This window comes from Theropithecus gelada, chromosome 14, assembly GCF_003255815.1.
Source record: "Theropithecus gelada isolate Dixy chromosome 14, Tgel_1.0, whole genome shotgun sequence".
Taxonomy (NCBI): Eukaryota; Metazoa; Chordata; class Mammalia; order Primates; family Cercopithecidae; genus Theropithecus; species Theropithecus gelada.
Window position 1 is genome coordinate 48502809 of NC_037682.1, and position 21345 is coordinate 48524153.

General features: G+C 44.2%; 1 protein-coding gene across 2 annotated transcripts in view; it reads left to right on the forward strand.

Moving 5' to 3' along the window:
- The window catches only part of PLEKHA7 (pleckstrin homology domain containing A7), a 233189-nt gene that overhangs the window by 53663 nt on the left and 158181 nt on the right, over nucleotides 1-21345 (forward strand). The gene's annotated exons all lie outside the window — the stretch shown is intronic.

Genomic DNA, 21345 nt, shown 5'->3' on the forward strand with positions numbered 1-21345 from the left:
TGTGGCTCCCCTTTCTCCTCTTTGCCCTGCAGTCACCTGTTTATAGTTAGCACCTACAGTTGCGGGAGACTATATGCTGGATACTTCACGTGGGAAGGTCACAGATGAGGAAACGGCCTTCCTAGAACCTCTAGGGCAACCCTTCCCTCATCTGTGACCTTCTGCAGTGCTTGTTTCTGCCAATGGGGGTGGAGGTGGGTGGGGTGTCTATGTTCCCTTCTTCCCCTGCCCCCCAACTCAGAGCTCAGGAAACATTTGAGTAAATACAGGGAGAATTTGGAATCTAGATGGCTTATCACATTCCCACTTCCTGGCCCAGCTCAGGCTTCTGGGGCCCATGCCTCCTGCTCTGGGTGCCAGACACTTGGAAACTGTAGCATGTTTCTCCAGGGCGGTGGGACTTGAGGCTGTGTCCTGGCTGTGGAAGCAGGGGAGCTGGTGGGGGTGCCATGCATTCTGGACAAAAGAGAACAGGGTCAGCATTCAGGAGTAAAGGGGGGCCCCTGAAAGGAAGGTGGCCTAAAGTGGAGAGTGAAGCTGGAGCAGAGCAGGGCATGAGAGCCCCGTGGATGTGGAGGCGTGTGAGCATGCACACAGCCTGGGCCGGCGAAAGGAGGGCACAGGAGTGAGGTTGGAGGGGCAGGACCTGCCACTGCACATCTTCTGGTCTGTCAGTAGATCCCTTGCGGGCAGTAGGTTTTAGCTCTGAAAATCCTGCAGCGTTACCTGGGCTCCTTCCGTTTGGCTTGACCTGGGTAGGCAGTCCCTGCCTCCTGGCACCTGGGGGGAAGTAAGTACAGTCCTCCAGGGCTGCTGACGGAAGCCAGCAACGCCCTCTCTGAGCAGGTTTTATGGGAGAGCTTTAGTCAGGAACCACACACTGTTAAAGAAGTGTTTTCATTCTCGGGGGCGTTAATTAACACAGATTAGATTTCAACTGAGTGGGCCTTTTGTTGCTCCAGCCTTTCTAATGAAGGTGGTTTCAATACCACTGTGGTTTCATGGAGCCAATTCAGGTTCATTATTCTCGTCTGTTACTATCCTGGGTGTTCAGACCTGATGTTACTTCTTATGGCTCTCCTTAGTCCAGTTTTTCAAACTTGATTCGCTACTGGCCTGGCCTCTCACACATCACCCTCATTGGGTGCTGAGCCTGGAAAAAGATAATCCAAGCATGTAGGCACATTTCTTGGCTCTGTGAATTTTATTAAACATTTACAAACATGTTTTCTGCAGTTTTCTGAGGTAATCTGGCACAAACAAGACAGGATTTGAATTATCTTTCCAGTTGTCGTGTTTATTAACAGTTCCATCCATTCCCACTGACTGGATGGAGAGAGACTGAAAGTGAATAGACATGGGAGCTCAATGATGAGAACTGTTGAAAGCAAAGAAGGAAACAACAGACACTGGGGTCTACCTGAGGGGGAGGGCATGGGGAGGGAAGGGAGCAGAAAGATAAGTATTGGGTCCTGGACCTAATACCTGGGTGATGAAATAATCTGTACAACAACAAACCCATGTGACATGTGTTTACGTATGTAACAAACCTTCACATGTACCCACAAACCTAAAATAAAAGTTAAAACAAAAAAACCCAAAATGACAGTGGTGTCCGAGAAGCTGGGCTAACGTCTGAAAGGGTGCAATGGCAGGTGGCCAGCCAGCAAGTGTAAACAAAAGGAGCTTCCTGGCTTAGGTAGGGCTCTAGGCCTCTTTCGCCCCACCCACCCCAGCATTGACACTTCTGTTTTTGCAGTGGGTACTGCCCATTCTGCTTCTGGGTTAGAGCGTTCATGTTTCTTCTTCTTTTCAGTATTTTTTCCTCTGGTTACATCGGCTATGCAATTGAGCAATTAGCAAAGTAGAAAATAAGTCACCTATAATCCTATCACCTTGGATTATGATAGCTACGATTTTAGCATATTTCCATCTAGATTTTGGGGACATTTAAAATATTATTGAGGTCTTACATTCTCCATATATACATCTGTATATCTTGCACTTGCAGAATAGTTCTATTTCTTATTGCAGAAAGAATGCATATTAGACTGTGGAAAATTTGGGAAATACAGAGGAAAAGCACAGATATGGAAAGTAAAAATTATACTAATTATTCCTCCACCCAGAGTTAATCACTCTTTGTGGCTGTTTGTGTGTCTACACTGCCAGTCTTTCCTTTCTCATGCATATACGCACATTATTCCTCACCACAACTTGGAATCATGCATATGCAGATATTCTTTTTTCTGTTTTTACTTTAAAAATCCCATAAATATTGCATTATGACACAAAGTTTTCCTCTGAAACATGATCTTTTTTATTTTAATTTTAATTTTTTTGAGACAGAGTCTTGCTCTGTTGTCCAGGCTGGAATGCAGTGGTGCGACTATGGCTCACTGCAGCTTCAGCATTCCAGGCTCAGTTGATCCTCCCACCTTAGCCTCCTGAGTACGTGGGACAACAGGTGTGTGCCACCACGCTCAGCTAATGTTTTAAATTTTTTGTAGAGGCGAGGTTTTGTCCTGTTGCCCAGGCTAGTCTTGACCTCGTGGGCTCAAGCAGTCCTCCCACCTTGGCCTCCCAAAGTGCTGAGATTACAGGCGTGAGCCACTGTGCCTGGCTGAGACATGATCTTAAAAAATTATTGAGGTAAGGCCAGGCACAGTGGCTCACGCCTGTAATCCCAGCACTTTTGGAAGCCGAGATGGGCAGATCACAAGGTGAGAAGTTTGAGACCAACCTGTCCAACATGGTGAAACCCCGTCTCTACTAAAGATACAAAAAAATTAGCCGGGCGTGGTGGTGCATGCCTGTAATCTCAGCTACTCAGGAGGCTGAGGCAGGAGAATTGCTTGAACCCAGGAGGTGGAGGTTACAGTGATCTGAGATTGTGACATTGTACTCTAGCCTGGGTGACAGGGCAAGACTCCATCTCAAAAAAAAAAAAAAAAATTATTGAGGTAAAATTCATGTAATGTAAAATTAACTATTTTAAAGTCAACAAATCAGTGGCATTCACCACATTCACAGTGTTGTACAACCACCATCTCTGTCTAGTTCCAGAATAGTCCCATCACTGCAAAGTAAAAACCCTTATCTGCTAAGCCAGTTTTTCCCATTTCTCTCAGCCTCTGGAATCCAAACAATCTACCTTCTGTCTCTGTAGACTTATCTGCTCTGGATATTTCATATAAATGGAATCCTACATGAGATAACTTTTAATGGCTGCTGGATATGCTTTTATTGATTGATTTAAACAAGTCTTGGGTCTTCAGCATGAGGTCTTCTCATCACAGAGCTGGATTCTGTCATATGGATGTACCAAAATTTTCTAACCAATTCCTTGTTTTTGGATACTGAGATTGTTTCCAGTTTTTTAATGCCATAAGTAATAATGTGTTAAACATCTATGTGCCTAGACCTCTTTTTCTGTCTCAGATTAATAAGAACATGCATTCTTGACTATCCCCATGGAATTTAGTTTGAAAGTGGTTGTGAAGTAAACCCCATTTCTGTTAGTTTTTTCTTCCCTTCAATGAAAGGCTCTTGCCACTAACCTTTGGGCTCCTTGTTGCTTACCTGAGTCTTATCTCATCCATCAAAGCAATTCCTTAGCAGGTGACTAACGCTGTGCCTAAAGCCACAGGGGAGGTGATAATGCCTTGCATTACACAAAACTTCAACCTACCACTTTCCTTGGGATTGTCTGGGCTGTCTTTATCTTTCTGTTCTTCAAGGGCAGTGTAACTTTTGCAGCCACTGGTTAAACTGCTTTAGATTGAGTTGACAGGGCTGGCCAGTGCTTGTAGAACACTGTAACTGCCAGAGACCTCAGGTAAGTGTGATATGCTGCTTCCTGTCTCTCATCCAAGTGCAGGAAGCACCAGAATAAAGCTGGCTGAGATGTCTTGTGTAGATAGATTGTGGATTAGGGCCCAGGCAGGAGTAGACTTCAGACCTCCCTTGGAATCCAGGACTGTGAGGATTTTCCTTTATCCCTGTCACAGAACTGGATTAGGTGTAACTAAAATACAAGCTACCTTTAAATCTTACTGTGGCATTGTGAGCGTGGGATTATTGAAGGGCCATTAGCTGGTTCTGTTAATCAGTAGAGAAAGCCATGGAATCAGCTGGTGGGAGGAACACTAAACTGAGGGTCTATCTTTGCTGTGTTATGTGACTTTGGGAAAGGTACTTCTCCCCTCTGGGAACCAAGTGGTTCATGCTCTAAGTAGGCGTCAACTTGTCCTGGGGGATTACTTCCCCCTTCAGAATTGCACTTGCTAGGCCATGGGTGATGACTTTTCCCTCCAGGCTTAGCACAGTGCCTGGTACAGAATGAGTATTCAACACACACATGTGGCTGGGCATGGTGGCACAAGCCTGTAGTCTCAGCTACTCCAGAGGCCAAGGTGGAAGGATCGCTTGAGCCCAGGAGTTCAGATCCAGACTGGCAACATAGCACGGCCCTGTTTCTAAAAAGCAAAACAGGTACCTGTGTGTACACACACATACGTACATACTCCTCTGAGCTGCTCTGTTATGAGAAGGGAATGTGACTGTTTTAGCTGGTGTCTGTGGAAAGTACAAAAAGAACATATTTCCACAAACTAGGCTACTGAGTATACTGAGTATAGTCACTTAACATACTCATCCCCACCTTTTTTTTTTTTTCCTGGAGACTGGGTCTTGCTGTGTTGCCCAGGCCCACCTGAAACTCCTGGGCTGAAGTGATCCTCTCCTGAGTAGCTGGGACTACAGGCACACCCCTGCTTATTAAGTGACTATGTATGGTCTCTAGAATCCCCCTCTTTCTAGATAACCAGGTCTCTAACCATTCTCCAGTCATTTTAGATCCCTTCGGTGGTTTTACTAAGGCTGCCTTAATTTTAGATAACTGAGAACTGAACTTAAAATCCCGTTTCCCCCCAAGTCCCCATTCTAGAGCTTTCTGGAGGTAGTCTTTACTGTCCTTCCATTGTGGACTGCTGGCTCATGTTTGGCATGGCCTGGAGGGGAAGAAACAACACAAACTTAGAGCTCTATCTAAGCAGTTATTTTCTTGAAGCTTCATCGATTCTGAGCTTAAGTATATACATCATCTTCTCTATTATTCTGAAAGCAATGGACTTATTCGATTAACCCAAACACCTAACTGAACCTCTGCTGGGTGCCAGGCACTATACTAAATGCTGGGGAATAAAAAATGAGTAGGTCGTGGTCCTTTAAGCCCACTTCAGTGGGACAAGCAGGTAAGTAAACAACCATAAGGCAACAAGTATCTTCATGAGTATTTGTATAGAACACTTCAGGGACACAGATCAGGGGGCAATTTATTCAACGGGATACAGAAAAGGGAATGCTCAATAGGAAGTAACATTTGAACTGGGCCTTGAAGGATGAGTAGGAAGTTGCCATATTGATGGGTAGCAGAGGACTACTCCAGGAAAAACCATTCATTCATTCAGCAAGTCTCTCCTGTTAGCCTGCTGCAGCCTAGGCATCAGGGTTCACTGGGGGTTTAGATTTTCTTCTTTGTATTCTCTAGGGCACCTAGCATAGTGCTTTGTGTTCAACAGTTGTTTGGGAATTATTTGTGTAAATAAAAAGTCTATCTGATAAGGGAATTAAAAATTACTCTGACATTTGCAAAAACTGTTTCAAATGAAACAGTGTATGTGAAAATAAAGCATGAGACAACTGTAAAGTATGTCTTTACTATTTAACTTTCTTGTTGTTTTATTTTATCTTCCAAAGAAATTTATTTGAATGATTTCTGTGACCTTTCAAATAACTAACAGCATCCAGCATCCTATCTTATTAGTTTTTTTTTTTTTTTTAAAGACGGAGTCTTGCTCTTTGCCCAGGCTGGAGTATGTTGGTGTGATCATAGATCACTATAACCTTGAACTCCTGGGCTCAAGCAATCCTCCTGTCTCAGCCTCCTGAGTAACTGGGACTATAGGTGTGCACTACCACACATGGCTAATTAAAAAATTTTTTTTTCTTTTTGGTAGAGATGGAGTCTCACAGTATTGCCAGAGCTGGTCTTGAACTCTTGGCCTCAAGTAGTCCTCCTGCCTCAGCCTCCCAAAGTGCTGAGATTACAGGTGTGAGCCACTGTACCTGGCCATTATTGATTCTTTATTGTTTGCTCCAATAGTGCTGGATAAGAAAACATTTATAGTGATATTTTTATTTTGTCTTATTTTTTGGCTATTGTTTAACAAAATACGTAAGGCTAGAAACCCTACAAATCCTTCTTCCCTTGTGGCGTGTCCTCTATCTTTGCGTTAAGTTTGCTTCTCAACCAGTGAAGCCCTGAAATTCCCATATGACTCCCCAACTAATTGTAGCTTCCTGTGTGTCTGGGGATCTGTTTCTGAACTTTATGTAAGTTTCTATTCAGTCAGCCAACTTTCTAATCGCGATAAAAGCCAAATTATTATTTTATAAACCTTGTGCAATTTGTCACATTCCTGTCTTACCAGTTTCTTGAGGGAGAGGTGAAAGAAACCCATAAGCACCCTCTAAATCTGCTTTGCATTTTCCTGCACAATGAAGAATAGACTCTTCATTTGTTTGAACAAAAAATAAATGCGAACTGGAAAAACACTGCCCTTTCCAGTCAACCAAGTATAGTTACCTTTAGGAGGCAGTGAAAGTGGTGCCCTTAAATATAGAATTATTTATTCAAATGTTAAAAATTAATAAGTAAAGGGCTCTGATATAAACTTTGTGTAAGTTTTTCTGTGTATTTCAGTGCAAAAAAATATGTAGAGCAGGCCGGACACGGTGGCTCATGTCTGTAATCCCAGCACTTTGGGAGGCCAAGGCGGGCTGATCACGAGGTCAGGAGATTGAGACCATCCTGGCTAACATGGTGAAACCCGTCTCTATAAAAATACAAAAAATTAGCTGGGCGTGGTGGTGGGCGCCTGTAGTCCCAGCTACTCGGGAGGCTGAGGTAGGAGAATGGCATGAACCCGGGAGGCGGAGCTTGCAGTGAGCTGAGATCCGGCCACTGCACTCCAGCCTGGGCGACAGAGCGAGACTCCGTCTCAAAAAAAAAAAAAAAAAAAAAAAAAAAATGCATAAAAAGAGCATAAAATGAAATCTACCTGTCAAGCATGTGATCCAGAATCTTGGTTTTATTACTATTCTGGAAAGCCCTGGTCCTTACTATTTGGTTAAGCTTATTTAATCTTTTAAATTGGAATAGTGTGCAAAATTGTTCTTATTGTGTTCATTTTCTTTTGGCCCAAGATCTTAGGACTTTAAGTCTTACAGATTATTGTCACTGTAGGATTCACAAAAGAACTTTCTTATAACTTTCTTTGGCTTCTTCATACTCATTTATTCTTATGTTCATTTGGTTAATCAGTACAAGGCATTTTGCTGATTACTGTGAAAAGGACCAAGGTTTAAGACTGGTCTCCAAGACTGTAATCCAGTAGGAACTAATAGTATCCTCACCATGCCTTTACCTTTGCTGTTCCCTGTGTCTAGAGTGTCCTTTCATTGTCCTTTCCTGTGCATCTGGCAACTTAATGCTTAGCCTTTAAGGCATAGCTCAAACTTCGCTTCCTCCAGGAAACTTTTTTTGACCTCCCTGTGTCATTTAGGGCAGGGGTTCCCCAAATCTTGGGCTGATCCCTTGGTGGGGAGCCTGAGAATTATTGTAGTGTCAATTGTCAAAAAAATACTATTTTCAAATATATGTAGATGCCATTGTGAAAAAGCAAATTAAAAATCTCTTAAATTTAGTTAATTCATGAAAAAGCTTTATTGGATACATAGAGGCTCTTTGTTCTCTTGTGTTTTTAAGGTCAAGAAATACTCAAAGTTTAATTACAGGTTGAACATTCCTAATGTTGATAATATAACCTGGAACTTTTTAGACACTGATATGGTGTTCAAAGGAAATGTTCATTGAAACATTTTAAATTTCATATTTTGGGGTTAGGGATGCTTAACCATATGTATTCTGCAGATATTCTAAAATCTGCAAAAACCCCAAATCTGAAACACTTCTGGTCCCAAGCATTTCAGGTAAAAGATACTCCACTTGTATTATGACGGAAGTCTGAAAGTCTGGGAATTTTTTTTTTTTAAGTTAAAAGTGACTATTCCTATTTGTACTAGTTGGGGTTATGTTTAGCTGCAAATGATAGAAAACCTGACATAACAGTGACTGAAATTGGTTTCTCTTTCACATAGAAGTCTGGAGGTTGTCATCCCAGAGCTACTGGGCTGGTCTCACAAAGTCTTCTGGGCCCTAAGCACTCTATGTTTTGCTTTTCTGCCCTCCTTAGCAGAAAGGAGCTTAATATGGCTGCTTGAGTTTTGCCATCATGTCTATTCCAGGCAACAGTGGATAGGATCACTTCCCATTTCCAGGCAACAGTGGATAGGATCACTTCCCATTTCCCCTCTCACTTCCTTAACCACACAGTTACCCCTTTAGGGATAGCCGAAGTCCTGCATGGTAGTCCTTCTACCTACATCCGTTCATCAGTACTTATTCACATGGCTACTCAGAGTTTCATGGAAATGTCTTTTTTCTGGGTTAAAATGTGCCCAGCTAAAATTCACTAAAAATCCTTGCTGAGGAGGAAGAGGGGAACTGATCTTGGAGGACCTGTGTGTATCCATTTGGGGTCAGACTGGGCCCCACAGATATAGTGCATTAGCACTCAGCAGTGTGGAAGGCTAGTTCAGATGACAGTCCAGGTGCTGTGTGATACCTCACAGGTTCCATTCCTCAGTTAGACTTTAGTTTCCTCTGAAATCATACTTGTTTTGTATCATAGGGATGGGAACCAAAGATAAATGGAAGCACAGAGATGCTAGTAATTGGATATGGTTGAGTATTTATGGATACACCTTCACCAGCACTTTAATCATCCAGTCTTATCCCTGCGGAGCTCCCTGATTTATCCTTCCTTTCTTTAAAATATGCAGCTCTGGACCAGCTCTTCCAAGAGGCATTCCCTGAGTAAAACTGACAAGTTACTAACCCAGAAATGTCTCTAGCCATCTCCTTTCCCATATGGTTTTGCATTGCCTCTAAACTTTTACATTTTCATTTACACAGCTTACCTAGATGATGGCATGACCCAGTGGGTAAGAGTCTGGGTCTCAGAGCGAGATTGCCTGGGTTCATATCTGAGTTCTTTTACTTATCATCTCTGGGCCTCCATATTTGCATTATGCATGGGAACTAATAAAAATATCTATCTCATAAGATAAGGATTCAGTGAGACAATCCAGGTAAATCACCTAACCTAGAGCCCAGTTTGTGGTAAGTGCTTGGTAAAATGCACCGTTATTGTTACTGTCTTCATCATCATCATCATCATCATCATCATCTTGATGTCTCCCCTCTTAGACTGATGGAGAGTATTCTCAGCCATCCCTATCACTCAACTAATGTCAGCTGAACAACTTCCCCATGCTGCATGGAGGAGGCTGAAGGGCAAGGTGAAACTACCTGGGTTCCTGTACCAGTATTCCACTTTCCAGCTGTGTAACCCTGGGTGAGATACTTAATGCTACTAGGCTTTGTTTTTGTCTTTGCAATATGGATGATAAACTTCATAAAATTATGAAGGATTAAATGAGATAATACAGATAAATTCTGTCTGACACATAGCAAGCACTCAGTAAACGTTATGATTGAAAGAATAGAAGGATGTTGGGGACTGGTTCGTGACCCTCAGGGAGCTAACAGTTTTGAAGGTGAGGCAGGCCTGTGATGGATGCTTTCTGCACAGTGCGATGAATGCCAAGGTAGAAGGATTCCTTGAGTGTTGTGAAAATGCAGCGCAGAGGAAGTTGTAGCTGGGGAAACATGAACGAGGAAATGAGGTGGGGAGGAAACACTTGATCTACAGCATAAAGGCCTGGTAGTTAGGCAAGGGTATCTGAATGAGGGGAAAATGTTTGGAAAAAGGTGTTCCATGCAGGGCAGCCCTGTTTGCGTTGGCTTGGAGGTGCGAATGGCTCAGGCTGAGGGAATGGGCAGGTGGAAGGAATGTGGCTAAGGGTAGGCATGTGAGACTAAGATATTTGTGGGGCCACAATGGCAAGCAAATCAGGCTGGATAGCACTTGAGCATTAGATTGTGGAGGGCCTGTGGACCATGCTTAGGAGTCAGGACTCTATTCTGTGTCCAGCAGAGATTTTCTTTTATGGAAAAAAAAAAAACAAAAAAAAAAAAACAAAAACGGAAGGCTATCTCTTCCCAAAGGAGAGGAAGTAGGGGCATACGTACCCTCTTCTTTGTGGATATGCATAGCCTTCTTATCCCTTTGTTCCCAGCTCCCTGGAACATCAGGGGACAGCTTTGCACCAGAAAGAACTGGGATCCCTGAGACTTTCTGATTGGGATCTCTTTCCATCATTGCTATGCGTGTTCTTCTTTCATTTCTTTGAAGGCTACTATGCCTTAATTTGAGATTTTACCCATAATGATATTCATGTCCATGCCCATTGGTTCTATTTTCTTGCGTCACAGATTGTAGGGCATGGTATATAGCAAAGGATAAAATCCTTCTCAGCTCTTGGAAAATCGTTCTCAGTGCTGTGTCCTCCCACTGACTCCTCTCCCTGATCCCGATCCCTCCCTTCTCTGTGCTCCCCGCCCCCACACACTTTACTCTGCCTTCACTTCCCCTTTAACCATTTGCTGTCTGGTTTTCATCCTCCACTCTCTGAGATCTGCTTGGCCTCCTACTCACCAAGTCCAAAGGCTGTTGACAGGCCTAATTCCCATGCCCTTTGTAGAGTTTGACTTTCTTGATCAGTTTCCCATTCTCAGAACCTCATCTTGGCTTGCCGTTCTGGTCTCTCCCCTCCCCTCCATCTCTTTGTCTCCAGTTTGGTTTCTCTCCCTCCTCTGAATTGTTGTCGCTCATGATCTTCGTGCTCTGACAGCATTTGTTACTTTCTGTATTGTACCTTGGTTTACTTTGGTGATTTATATCCATGTCTTAACTCCTGTGTTAGATAAACTCTCAGGGTAAGATCCAATTCTTGATTCTCTTCTTTATTCCTCCAAGTACCTAGGATAGGCATATAGTAGGAAGACAGACATTGGAATGAATGAATGAGCAAACAATTTTGGGGCATTTGTTATAAGTTAATTGCTTAGCAGTGTTCCTCTAAGTGTGATCCAAAGGTCATCTGTATCAGATTCATGTGTGTATAATAGAGTGCTTATTACAAATGCAGATTTCAGGGCCACACCCAGATTTATTGAACTAGAATCTCTGAGAGTTTACAATTTTAAGTCACACCTCTCCCTCCCCATGTTATTCACTTTAAAATCTGAGAACTCCTGGTTTAATGGACAATAAACCAACCTTATAAATGCATTTCAACTGCTGAGTATCTAGAGTCTTCTAAATGAGGCCTGGGAGGTGAGCAGGACCCTATACCACCCCTTCCCACCTGCAGGGGAGATGGGGCTTAGGTGGAAGGCAAGGCTTCTGTGTAGTGGTAAACAGGGTGGCCGGGGGGAAGGAGCACAAAGGAGGCAGATGGGGGGTTTACATTGAAACAGACAGAGCTTGCTAAATAGAGATGGGGAGGGGGTAAACAGAGTGGGAGTTGGGCAGCTTTCTGCGGGGTGGCGTCAACACGAGCAAGGCTTAGAGGTGAGAAATCCAGTGTATGGGGTGACAAGGGGTCTGGGTTGTCTGGATGGACAGGCATGAGGGGAAGCAGAAGAAAGATTCACATCTTAAATGGCTTGAATGCCATGCTGAGGAGCGATGACATCCTGCTCTAGGGATGATGCTGAGGAGGCTGGAGAGGTGTCTCTATAGATCTGAAACCCACAAGACCTGTGTTGAGGATGCCGTGGGAGCGGGGAAGTGGGCAAGGGCTTCACGGAGGTGACTGTGGGAATCCTGGAGCTCATGATCACGTTCTTCCAACATGGATGGAAGTGAGAAAAGAGCTTCTTGCTTCAGGCTTCTGTGCTTTTCATCTTCTCCCCCCTCTGTGAACTTGCTGGAGAAGCTGAGGGGTGTCTGTGTGTATGTGTGTTCTTCCTTCAGTCTGTGTGTGTGTTTGTGTGCACATGCGTGTGCATGTGGGGTGTGAGTATATGTGTGTGCATGTATGTGTGAACATGTGTATTTGTGCAGATACCATCTTACCTATCTTTTCTTTCTTCCTCATCATTGCTACGACCTTACCTTCCTGATGTAAGGGAAATGGAGGGTGAGGCAATGGAGGATATTCTGATACAGTCAGGGGTGTGTGTGTGTGCTTCACTGACAAAAATTGTTTGTATTTATTGTATATAGCATGATGTTTTGATACACTGTGGAAGGGCTACATTATTTAATATATAGGATCTCACATACTTAGTTTTTGTGCACAAACACTTAAAATCTATCAGCAAATTTTGAGTATACGATATATTGTTATTCACTGTACTCACCATGTGGTGCAGTAGATCTGTTGAACTTATTTCTTCCGCCTAACTAAAATTATGTATCCTTTAACCAACATCTCCCAACCCCTCCACCCACCCCAGCCTCTGGTAACCACCATTTTACTCTTTGATTCTATGAGCTCACCTTTTTTACACTCCACATATAATTGAGATCATGCAGTATTTGTCTTTTTGTGCTTGGCTTGCTTCACGACATAAATTCCTCCAGGTTTAACCATGTTGTTTCAAATGACAGGACTTCTTTTTAAAGGCAGAGTAGTGTTCCATTGTGTATATATATGCACATTTTCTTTTCTTTTTTTTTTTTTGAGATGGAGTCTCACTCTGTAGCTCAAGCTGGAGTGCAGTGGCATGATCTCGGCTCACTGCAACCTCCACCTCCGAGGCTCAAGTGGTTCTCGTGCCTCAGCCTCCCGAGTAGCTGGGACTACAGGCACACGCCACCAAGCCCGGCTAATTTTTTGTATATTAGTAGAGACGGTGTTTCACCATATTGCCCAGGGTGGTCTTGAACTCCTGAGCTCAGGCAATCCACCTGCCTCAGCCTCCCAAAGTGCTGGGATTACAGGTGTGAGCCACTACACCCGGTCACATTTTCTTTTCTCCTTCCTTCCTTCCTTCCTTCCTTCCTTCCTTCCTTCCTTCCTTCCTTCCTTCCTTCCTTCCTTCCTTCCTTCCTTCCTTCTTTCTTTCTTCCCTCCCTCCCTCCCTCCCTCCCTCCCTCCCTCCCTCCCTCCCTTCCTTCCTTCCTTCCTTCCTTCCTTCCTTCCTTCCTTCCTTCCTTCTTTCTTTCTTTCTTTCTTAAGACACAGTCTCGCTCTCTTGCTCAGGCTGGAGTGCAGTGGTGCAATCTCAGCTCACTGCAATCTCCACCTCCCTGGTTCAAGTGATTCTCCTGCCTCAGCCTCCTGAGTAGCTGGGATTACAGGTGCCTCTCACCATGCCTGTCTAATTTTCGTGTTTTTAGTAGAGACGGGGTTTCTCCATGTTGGCCAGGCTGGTCTTGAAGTCCTGACCTCAGGTGATCTGCCTGCCTTGTCCTCCCAAAGTGCGAGGATTGCAGGTGTAAGCTACCGCACCCGGCCTCTAGTTTTAATTTTTTGAGGAACCTCTATACCATGTTACATAATGGCTGTACGAATTTACATTCCCACCAACAGTGTACAAGGTTCCCTTTTCTCCACATCCTCACTAATACTTATCTTTCATCTTTTTGATAATGGCCTCCTAACACGTGTGAGGTGATGCTTTCAGGTGTGATTATACAACCCAGTAGCTGAGAAAACAGTATCCTAGACAGTGGTCATGAAACGTGCTTAAAAATGCCAGGTCCTGTGGGGCCCAGGCCTCTGTATTCTTTATAGGTTCCCAGGGGGTGCTGGCACAGCTGCATTTTGGAACCAGCAGCCCAGATGACCCAATCACTTTACCCTTTCACCCGGGGATTAGGGGCCTGCAAACTCCGAAGTTGGAATGAGAGTTTTTAAACTTGAAAATGTCTCCTTCTTCCACTTTGATCAGTGGAGAGGAAAATACCTTACCGAGCAGAATGGTGGCTGAGGGAGTGTTTCCCCCAGGTTGTCTCTGTGGGGGAGGGGGTGTTGCTGGAGCCCAAGTCTAACAGAGTCTAACAGAAAGCTCATTAAGACCCACAGCAAGTTGAGGCCTGTCAGTAATGAGTACTTTTATGCTGTTTTCCACAGAAATTTCGCTTCAAAACCTAGAGCCTTCAGATATCCTGATTTGCCATTCTAATTAGGCACTGAAGGAGGGCTTTGTGGGCAGGTTTGTGGCATCCTCTGTGCATACTGATTTTGCAAACCTCTTGGGAAACACTTAAAGTGAAATTCTTTGAACACATCAAAAAAGTCAGCACAAACAAACTGAAATCCCTGTGATTCCCAAACCCTAAAAATATTCTGTGTCCAATTTCAAAGTCCCCCTCTCCCCTCCACTTTAAAGTTGGTATAATCCTGCCTGGTCAAAGGGAAGGAGGGAGGAGGGTTTCACACGTTTGGGGAGAGGTCCCAGGGTTGGGGGTTCTGGTGGGTGGGTTGTCCAGTCCTCTTTAGGGCAGGTTATCCAGTGTCTAGATCGTTTGGGAGAAGGCGCTGGGAGAAAGGCCAGAAGCCTCAACCTCAGGCTGGCTGGACATGGGCATGGATGCTATCTCCCCTGGCCGGCATTGCCCACCTTTAGGTCTCTAGCAAGAAGAGCCCAGGAGCTAGAAGCAGAAGCACCCAGATGGGGAAAGATCATGGGTGGCGCCACAGCAGGCTCCTGCTGCCCCCATGAGGAGAGGTTGGGAAGGTGAGTGGCTTCCCACTAAGTGAGGAGGAAACTGCAGTGGAGGGAATCTTGCCGGTTTGTGTCTGTGGCTCCCTCATGAGCAGGCTGGGATTTTGAGGCTGGGAATGTGTTATACCTTAAAAGCAAAGCAAAGAGTACCAGTTACCTAAATGGGAAGGCAGAACAGCAGTGTCCTTTGAGGCCAGAGAGGAAAGTATGATACTTTGTAGGACTTTTGTTCTTAATTAAGTCCCTAGCAGGTCCACAGTCCTGCCCTTTCTTGGGCCCAGATCCCTGATGCCTTTGAAACTGCCATTTAATATGGCATTACTGCCTCCCAGCATTGGGACTCCTTCCCTTCAGATTTGCTAAGGACCTCCTAAGTACTCCCTTCCCCTCATGCCCCTCACTACCCCTCACCTCCAGAGAGCGCCAGATATTCCTGGATCGAAGTTTTTATCCTGCCCCTGCTTAGAAACTTTATGGAGCTTCTATTTACCTGGCTGATAAAATCCAGTGATCTAGCCCTCCTTCTCTGCCCTTCAGGCTTGCATCCATCTGTCCATCTGTCCGTCTATCCGTCATCCCTTACCAAGCACTACAGGACTTTGTAAGTTCCTGGGTACAGAAATACATATGACAGAAAGAGGTACTGTCCTTAAGGAACTCTCAGTCTTTTGGGGAAGGCAGACAATGGTCAATTACGGGGGTTGTGAGCTCACAGAGGAGGGACACCTGTGTGAAGGGTGGGCCAGTTCTGTGAGTAGTTATCCACAGTAAACACACTATTACTGGTTAGTAGAATACACTAGATGCCAGAAAGAAACCAGTGTTAGTATTAGGAAGAATAATGATAATGAAGCTTTTTGCATTGTATAGACCTACTTCAAATTAACCTTGATTAAAAATATTAACTCTTTTGGGACCGGGCATGGTGGCTCATACTTGTTATCCCAGCACTTTGGGAAGCTGAGGTGGGCAGCTCACTGAAGGTCAGGAGTTTGAGGCCAGGCTGGCCAACATGGTGAAACCCCAGCTCTACTAAAAATACAACAATTAGCCAGGCATGGTGGCACATGCTTGTAAATCCCAGCTACTCAGGAGGCTGAGGCAGGATAATTGCTTAAACCCGGGAGGCAGAAGTTGCAGTGAGTAGAGATGTTGCCACTGCACTCGAGCCTGGGTGAAGGGAAAAACAAATGAACTCCTCTGAGCCTTAAAGTTCTTGTCTGTGAGTTGGTTAAGGCATAACAATAACATGAACCTCATAGGATTGTTGTTAAGGGTTAGCAATCATTAATGAGATAATGTATATTTGTGAAACATAGTAAATGCTTAATAAATATTGGCTATTAAAGTTCTTATCAGACACAGAAGAAATTTTCTCCAGGATTCTTGCAGCAAAGTCACTGAAATCACAGAGAAAAACATCAACAGTTTGCTTAGCATGAATTCAACGAGTCTGATAAACCTGTCTGTTATAACGTGCCTCACAAATGCAGAAAGAATGATACCAGCAGTCCAATTCAGTGAATGAAGTCTCCTGGATGAGAGTAGTGCCTTGTTTTGTCAAATATGGGTTTTCGCGCATTGAATTTTTTTTTTTTTTAAGGAGAATAACTTTATTTTTTAAATTAAAAAAATTTTTTTTTGAGACAGGGTCTCTGTCACCCAGGCTGGAGTGCAGTGGTGTGATCTCAGCTCACTGCAACCTCCACCTCCTGGGTTCAAGTGATTCTCCTGTCTCAGCCTCCTGAGTAGCTGGGATTACAGGTGTGTGCCACCACACCCAGCTTATTTTTTGGGGGGATAGAGTTTCGCTCTTGTTGCCTAGGCTGGAGTGCAATGGCATGGTTTCAGCTCACTGCAACCTCCGCCTCCTGGGTTCAAACGATTCTTCTGCCTCAGCCTGCTAAGTAGCTGGGATTATAGGCATCCGCCACCACACCTGGCTAACTTTTGTATTTTTGGTAGAGACGGGGTATCACCATGTCGGCCAGGCTGGTTTCAAACTCCTGACCTCAGGTGATCCGCCAGCCTCGGCCTTTGAAAGTGCTGGGATTACAGGTGTGAGCCACCGCACCCGGCCCACTTTAATTCTTTCAAGGTGGTTTGGTACAGTCATTCTCGAAGAGACAACATCAAAATCACCTGGGAAATGTCTTAAACACGCAGACCTGGGGTTCTACTGTTCTTCCCATCCCTTAAACTTCTTCATTGTTATATCTGGGCAGGGCCTGGAAGTTTGTATTTTAAATAAGTGCCTCCAGTGAGTTTTGCTTTTATGGCTCACTTTGGGAACCCAAGGACAGATCCTGGAACTCTGAGGCCAAGCCCTGGGCTTAGTTTCTCCTGGCACTGTCTCTGTCTACCTGGATGATCTCCTGGTTACCAAGGTTCTTCGTGTCTCAGGGTTATCAGGTGTGAGATGGTGAATGTGAGTACCCATCTCTGTGTGGACTCTGTAAATGTAAGAGATTATCAATACTCTTATTTATTGTAATAATCCCCCCTTCCCAGTCCCATTTTCTTGCCCAATAACTTAATCAGAGTCACTCCAGTATAGCATTTATCTTTTTTTTTTTTTTTTGAGACAGAATCTCGCTCTGTCGCCCAGGCTGGAGTGCAGTGGCCGGATCTCAGCTCACTGCAAGCTCCACCTCCCGGGTTTATGCCATTCTCCTGCCTCAGCTTCCTAGTAGCTGGGACTACAGGCGTCCCCCACCTCGCCCGGCTAGTTTTTGTATTTTTTAGTAGAGACGGGGTTTCACCGTGTTAGCCAGGATGGTCTCGATCTCCTGACCTCGTGATCCGCCCGTCTCGGCCTCCCAAAGTGCTGGGATTACAGGCTGGAGCCACTGCACCCGGCCCAGCATTTATCTTTTAAGCCTGTGGTTGATTTGACAGGATTTGATGTAAAATAAGGAGTAAGAGGCTGTGCTTTGGCTCAACTGCAAGTCTCACTGCTAAAAAGCCTCTGATTCTGCCCTGTCTGTGCGCTATCCTGTATCGGGAGAGGTAGAGACTATCCAGGCGTTTAAATTGCGACTTGAAAGCTTTAGATTTGTGTTGTCCAAAAAGGTAGCCACTGACCACATGTGGCTATGGAGCACTTGAAATTCAGCTAGTCTGGGTTGAGATGTGCTGTGAATGTGAAATACACCCAGAGTTCAGAGATTTAATACTAGAAAAAATAAAGTATTGCAATAATAAATTTTATACTGATTACATATTGAAAATAATATTTTGGGTTAAGTAAAATATTAAAATTGATATCACTGATTTTCTCTTTTTAAAACACTAGAAGTTTCAAAAATGCATATGTGGCTTGCATTATATTTCATCAGACACTGCTGCTTTACGTGTTGGGTTAGCTTTGGGAGTCAGCTTAAAAAGTTTACAGGGTTTGCTCTGTTTTCGAATTCAAAAGGTAAATTTTACATTTGAAATGGACATCTAGAACAGTTATTCTGAATCATTTAACTCAACTTTGAGCGTTAGCATTTTTGTTTATTGTCACTGGTGGTTTTATTGAAGTAGGAATTTTATGAAATAGAATCTAAAGGGCATTTAGCAGTTTATCTGCTATTTTAAAAGACAGTCTCCTAACATCTCTGGGAGGGGCAAGAAGAAAATTGCTTAAGTGGAGAAATTGCTTTGCTTGAATTGAATTTTTATTGCAGAGCTGCAAAGCCCAGAAGACAGCAGTTTACAGTGGCCGCAGCAATTCATTTTTAAACTGTGGGCTTGGGATCAAATGGCTATGAAATACTGATGAAAGCACCATTCACAATCTTCCTTATCATCTTTGGCCTTCTCTCTGGCACTCTGTTTCTTCACTCTCTTCCCTGACGGTGTTTGGGATACTAGTGTGTGAGACACAGCTGGGAACTCACACAGTAGGGCTGAGACAAGCAGACTCAGCTCGTCAGCAACAGCTGAGTTGAAGTAGGTGCTAGTCATTGAGTTTCTCTATAAATGGTGGCATTCCTGGGAATTCAGAGCAGTGAACTTGAAAATGGTGATGCTAAAGACCCCAGTGTCTACTTCACAGTGGGATTATGAGGAGAATAGGAAAAAACAGAGGCAGGATGTCAGGGATGCAGAAGTGGTTGATAGTGGAAGCCCGGCAGAGGATCAATTTCCCTCCCATTAGCTGTTGACATGGCCTTCAGTGCATCCCCTGCAGGCCTCAAGTCTTTCTCCTCAGACCTGTTCTAAGGGAATGGATTGGTTCCGTATAGTCAATGAGGCACAAAATCTGACCCCCCAAGTTTGATTTGAATTCCACTATCACTAGCTATGTGACCTTGGGAACACCACTTGAGTGCTCTGTGCCTCAGTTTTCTAATCTGTAAAATGGGCTTCATAGAACCTGTGGTGAGGGTTAATTGAGCTAATACATGTGAGGTCCTTAGAACTTACACATGAGTAAACGCTCTGTAAACACTGGATTCATTCAGGTAGCAATATTTATGCGTCCATGTACCAGGAGCTACACTGGGGTACAGCAGTGAACAAGGCAGTGGAAATCCCTTCCAGTGGAGGAGTTCAAGGTGTGTTTGTTGCTTATAATTATCCATGCTTTTACACTGGCTGAGGGGCCTTCACACACAATGCTGCTTTACTTTATGTATTAGGTTTTGACACAGTAGTCTGTTTTTTTAAGGTTTTAAGTACAAAACTTTGGATTTTATTCCTAACTCACCCGCTTCTTCATGGTATGACCTTGGGCAAGCTACATAAACTCACTGAGGCTTCATTTCCTCATGTATAAAAAAGCTAATAAATAATATCTTGCCCAAAGGAGGGTATGAGAATTAAATAGGATAATGCCTATAAAGCTCTTAGCATATACTTGGCTCATAGTAAGTGTTCTGTAAATGTCAGCTATTATTGCCATTGCTTCTAGTTCTAGAAATTCTGTGAGTCAGTGGTTCTAAATTAAAAGTTCACCAGGCTGGCAGAAGGGGAAATTGAACCAAATTCTCCTGTGGTGCCCCTTTCTATGAGCTAAGTTGTTCACGAGTGCCTTGGAAACCATCTTCCTTTTCAGAGAAAAACAATAGAGATCCAGGTGTTCAACAGAGCAGCCCAAAGATAGATAATGAGTCCCTCATCATTAGGGGCATCCAAGTTAGACCACCAGTCAGCCAGGATGTTATAAAGGGATGGGCCTTGAGCTTGTGAATTGCTTCCAGGTCTGAGATTATGGAGCCTTTGGTCATTAACATTTGACCCATCTGCGTAAGGACACCCTAGGGAAGGATACCCATTTTGAAGAGCAAAGAGTGACCTCAGGGATTTGCCACCTCCTTCACCCAGCCAGTAAGGGAAGCTCACTTTGACATAGCTTCTACTACTTTTCTTCTCCTGAGTGAAGTTATTTCTTGGAGGTAAGTGCTAGGGTTGAGTTGGAGAAAGACGTGCCACATCTTCACTGAATCGTTTATCCAGGGAGTGGAGGGCACCTGGTTCTTGATGTCACACTCAGCCCTAAGCTTCTTTCCCTAGGGGGTGGAGTAGATAGAAATGACTTCGGAGCCACGCAGCTAGGGAGGACTGGGCGTGTTGTCTACAGCCCTGGGGAAGCTACAGGCAGCTTTAATTCAGGGCTCCATCACTCCTCCCCTTTTGTTTGCCACTCTGGACTTGCCTATGGAAAGTGAAAAAACAAAGGCACTATGTTGGATTCATTTGTCCTTTAAAAAAACAAACAAAAAAAGGTAATTGTATTTATTTTTAAACACATACTCCTTATGTCAGGCAGTTTATTTACTTTTAAAGGAACCATTACTTGAGCATCTACTAGTACAAAGCATCTGTTAGCCACTAGAGAGAAAAACAAAAGAGGCCAGGTACGGTGGCTCTCGCCTGTAATCTCAGCACTTTAGGAGGCTGAGGCAGGCGGAATACTTGAGGTCAGCCTGGCCAATATGGTGGAACCCCGTCTCTACTAAAAATACAAAAAAATTAGCCAGGTGTGGTGGTGCCTGCTGCTCACGAGGCTGAGGCAGGTGCCTGCTGCTCACGAGGCTGAGGCAGGAGAATTGCTTGAACCCAGGAGGCAGAGGTTTCAGTGAACCAAGATCACACCGTTGCACCCTAGCCTTGGGTGACAGAGTAAGACTCTGTCTCAAAAAAAAAAAAAAAAAAAAGCAACAGAAGAAAAGATCTGAGATACTTCTCTTCCCTTACCCCAAAATAGTTCTTCCATTTTTTCAAAGTACCTACTATGTTCCAGCCACTGTGCTAGGGGCCGTAGATACAGGGCTGAGAAGATGCAAGTGGTACTTCTTCCCCTGGAAGTTATAGCCCAGTAGGGGAGACAGCTCAGTTCCACTGAGCTGGGAATGTTAAAGTTTTGATTGTTTATGAAGAGGGAGACAGGCACCAGTGGCCCTGGCTTTGGCTTGGCAGATGTGGTACCATTCTCTGAACCACTGGGTTTCTGACTCACTTCCTATGGTGATGTCTGGGTCTCCTCAGATCTAGGGGTCAATGAAATGCAGCTGGTCAGTTACCCCTGCCCAGAGAGCTCAGGGTGAGTCCCCAACCCCTTCACTCCGCACACATTTTCTATC